The sequence below is a fragment of the Lissotriton helveticus genome, chromosome 4_1 (assembly GCF_964261635.1).
Source record: "Lissotriton helveticus chromosome 4_1, aLisHel1.1, whole genome shotgun sequence".
NCBI lineage: Eukaryota > Metazoa > Chordata > Amphibia > Caudata > Salamandridae > Lissotriton > Lissotriton helveticus.
Genome location: NC_136063.1, coordinates 660,695,002 through 660,699,865, shown reverse-complemented (window position 1 = coordinate 660,699,865; position 4,864 = coordinate 660,695,002).

Genomic DNA, 4,864 nt, shown 5'->3' with positions numbered 1-4,864 from the left:
GAAGAAAGAGTGCTCATGTACATCATTTAGCATGTCCAACTGTACGTGAGTTGAGAAGCGGGAACTGGAAAAAGTTTTCTGATTAAAGCAATTGCAACTTATCTGCAGAAAAGGACTGAATCACCGCTGTCTTGTGTTGTTACAGCTCCAACTGGGCTGGCAGCACATAATATTAAAGGGATTACTTTACATCGTTTACTGATGCTGCCAGTGGAGCATGATAACAAATTGCAATATCACAAGCTATCTGGAGATGCGTGTTCCGAAGTTTCGAGAGTCCTGAAGAAAATGAAACTTCTTATCATTGATGAAGTAAGCATGGTGTCAAATATAATGCTTGCTTTTGTACATTTGAGAATGCAACACATTCTTAGAACAGACTATGATGTATTATTTGGGGGAAAACATATTATTGTTTTTGGAGATCTACTGCAGTTGACTCCAGTGAAAGGTCAACCAGTGTTTAAAATGGTCACGCATGAAGATACGAGGAAGTGCCTAGGAAGCATTGGAAACGTTAATATATTGTTAAATTTCAAATATGCAGAACTACTCCAAAATATGCGGCAGGCAAAGGATGAAGATTATAAAAATATTCTACAAGATGTAAGTATTGGAAAAATAAGTCAGCATGGGAAAGAAGCTTTACATGGACGATTAATTTTTAATTTGTACCCAAATGAAAACATTCTTCCAGAGAATATTTTTAAGAAAATTAATGAGAAGAAATCTGGGATATGTTTGATGCCTACTCTGAAAGAATGTTCCATGTTCAACAACAAAATGTTGAAGTTAGAAAATGAAGAGATAGTGAAACTGGAAGCTATAGATAAAATAGAGCATATGGGAGCAACAATTATTTTGTCAGAAAATTTGAAATCAAAATTGGATTCATTAGAGAAGACTATATCTAAAACTGCTGGTTTTGAAAAGACTCTGAATGTGTGTTTAAATTGTCGTATCATTTTGAGAAGGAATTTAAATGTTGAAAGAGGTCTGGTAAATGGAGCAATGGGTCATGTTGCTGGTTTTGTGAATTACAAAAATAGAGATGGAATTGAAATTTTAAAAATTTAATTTGATGGCATTGACGAAATAGAACAAATTTGTCGTTGTTCAGCTAGATTTTTGCTTGTGAAAGACTTATATGTTCGCCGAAAACAGTTTCCTGTTTGTTTGGCATATGCAGTGACAATTCATAAATCTCAAGGTTTAAGTGTAGATAGTGCTTTGGTGAACATTGGAAGTTCTGTGTTTAAAGAGGGTATGGCATATGTGGCATTATCACGAGTCAGAACTTTATCAGGATTGTACTTGATTGAGTGTGATGAAACAAAGATTTCCGCTGATCTAGATTGTGTTAAAGAATACAATAGGTTAAGAAGAGAGTATGCTCCACATTTGCCTCAATATCCTCTGTTTGAAAAACATGTGGTAGGCAGAAAAAGAAGAAATGAGATTAATTGCAGTGAGGTACTAGCAAAAAGGCAAAAAGTAGATAAAAGTGTAATTGTAAAGAGAAAGAAAAAGGATTCTGTTGAAGATGTTGTTGGATTTCAGTTTGAAAACAGTTCTGGTGTCAACTGCTATGCTAATGTAGTGCTTAATGTTGTTGTTTTTCTTCAAAATTTACAAAAACAGATTGTTGAAAATCGGGATCAAACATTGTGCTGTTTATTGATTTCTGTGTTAGAGAAATGTAGCAGTGATAGAGCAAAAATAGAAAGTGTTTCAGAAATTAGAAATCTTCTAGACATATGTTCTGGTCAAAATCAATTTTCACAGTTTATTCAGCAGGATTGTCAGGAATTTTTAATGTATATGTTTGATGTATTACAAGATGAAGGAGTAGATATAAAAAATCTTTTTAACCTTTCTTATCAATGGCAACATGACTGTGATAACTGTACTTCATCAACTACTACAAGAATAGACACTGAAAGATTTATATATTTGACTTTACCAGACTGCAAATCAGTGTCTTTCAATAATCTAGTTAAAGCAGCTGATCACAATATGGTGTGTACCCAATGTAAGTCTGCAATGCTGTCCACATTATTTCTACAAAGTTACGGTCACTATGTCATTTTAATGTTCCAACGATGTAGACCTGATGGAACGAAATTGACAACTTCTATTAAAAATTTTGTGGCTTCTCAGATATCCATTTCAGGAAGAACATTTGGAACTGTAGCTATTATTTATCATGACGGTCCTTCAACAACATCAGGGCATTACACATGCTATTTAAAAAGTTGCAAAGGTTGGACCCTTTGTAACGATACTCATTTGACTTTCAAACAACGTTTGCCTTTTGACTTAAAAAATTCATATCTAGTGTTTTTAGAACCGAAATTTAAGTAAAGGTAATTGGCGTATGAAGACGGGAGCAGTTAATAAAGGTTAGTTTGCTATTTAAAATTATATTCAGAGTAAAAGTGATCAAGATAATATAAATAATTGATTTGTCATATAGGTACTGTAAGTGGATCTTATAGGAAGTGATATTAGTATTATTGGAAATGATGAACATGAGTAAGTCACAGATGGAATTAGTTAAATTTAAATATTATGAAAATGTTGTTTGAGCCTTTTTTTCAGAACGTCGGAAAAACGGTAATTTGAGAGTTTGTTTTAATTCATTTGTAAATATAATGATACATCCGACACTATTTGGCCTTAGGGAATGGTGAAGGAATGAGCAAAGAGTTATGAATGAAAAGAAGGAGTATATGAAAATAATGAAAATATTTCAGATGTTCTTCAAGGTTGTCTTCTAGGAAGTCGATGAAATTGAATTTTTATAGAACAGCAGAGTATTTTCCAACGAAAAGGAACTTCATGATATACTATTTGGCCTAAAGGAAAAGTAAGTAAATCAAAGATTAGTGTACGTTTGTTATTTATAACTTTAGATGGGTTTTTTTAAAACACAATCTTTTTGATTGTGTTTTTTTTTTCCCCGCTGTAATATGATGAGTAGTTTGAACTCACTTTTTTAAGTGAAATTCAATATATTCTGAGAACAGCAAAAATAAACTATGTAACATGTTGTACAAGTTAATCTATAGTTTGTATTCTGTAATTTAAATTATATTCCCATTGTCTCACACTCACTTTTCTTTTTCCACCCTCTTTCAGCTCTTTTTACTCACTTATAATGTCTTTCTTTCACTCTCTTTCAACCCTGTTGTTTTTCTCCACTTCTTTCACAACCCCTCATTCTCATTTCAACTGTCTGCATCCCCTCTTTCCCTTGCATAACTATTCAGCTTTCAGTCTGTCTGCTTTACTTTCTTTTTCCGTGTTTTCCTCCTTTGCTCTTTTAGTAATTCCTCTTTACTCACTCACCAGTATTGTCGCACTCTATCACTATAAATCATCCACTCTCCCTCGTTTATCTTTGTTTCCTCCTTTCTTTTGACCTCTTCTCACTATTTTCCGTTCACTACCTCTATGTACTCAGTCCCTCACTCTCCTTGTGTTATGTTCACTTGTGTTTATCTACCTTCTATCATTTCTCTTACAACAACTTCACTGCTCCTCTCTCATCGTTCTTCAACCAATTTCTTTTAGTCCGGTTCCATTACTACCCCTCATTTCCTTTCTTTCAATGTCCTTCTCTTTACTTTCATCACCAAATTAGTTTCTCTCATTACCACTGTTTTAGTCGTTTTCTCCTCTGTTTTCTTTTTTTGCTCCCTTACTCATTTCCTTTGCTCACTCATTGTACTCCACCTCACTCAGTATTTCTCTTAGTGTGTCTCTTTACTAACTTCCTCACTCCATTTCCCTCAATCATTGTATATTATTATCTCTCTCTTCATCCCTTCACTCTATGACTGTTCTTCACTTACTCTCAGTTATCTTCTATTCCTCATTCTTCTAAATTATTATTATTATTAAGGGAAATTTGTAGAGCGCATGGTTACGCAAAAAGCGTGCATTCTTAATTAGACTCTTTTCCATCTCTGTCATTATCTTTTTACTTACTACTGTTTCTTGACTTAGTTTTACTAACTCACATTGTTTTAGTATTTTTCTTACCTTCAGTTCATTTCTCTGTTCTTCTCTTCCTCTCTGTCGGTGAATCTATATGCCTTACTCTTAGTAATTTGCTCTGCTTCTATTTCTTTTTCTCTCTTTTTTTCATTCTACTTTACTTTATTTCCCTTTCTATGTCCTTCACTCTTACTTTATTTCTAAATACACTGTTATAATTGTTAACCTCTTCATTTGTATATTTTAATTTAAAATACACATTTTACTAATTATAACTTATTTTTTCTTCTCTCTTTCACAGATACAAAGTGTAGTAAAAAAATGTTATTACTGTTACATTTATTATATGGTAAGTGTCACTACAAAAATGTAGTTTGTCATCGCCCTTTGCTTTTAGCTCACTAATATTTTCTCAACCAACCTCACTCCTGTTTTTTTACTCTGCTTCCCTCACTTATTCCTATTCTCCATGTTTACTCCCCTTTCCCTATTTCCCCTCTCATATTCAACTTCTTTCAGTCCCTATTCTTTATTTCACTTACCCTCTGTTCCCTTCCTTTGCTTCTTCACTCATTCTGTTTTTCTTAATTATTTACTTCACTCCTACATACACACCTCATCCCCCTCCCAACACATACACACACCTCTGATATACACCCCACACACACACCCCACACATACCTCATACATACACACACCTCCCCCACATATACTACTCTCACACACACACACACATTCCATACAGACACATACATCCCACACACATACCCCCCACACCCATACACCTCACACATATCTCACACACCCTCACCTCCACTCACACCGAAATACCCCACACACCCACACCCATATACACACCTTA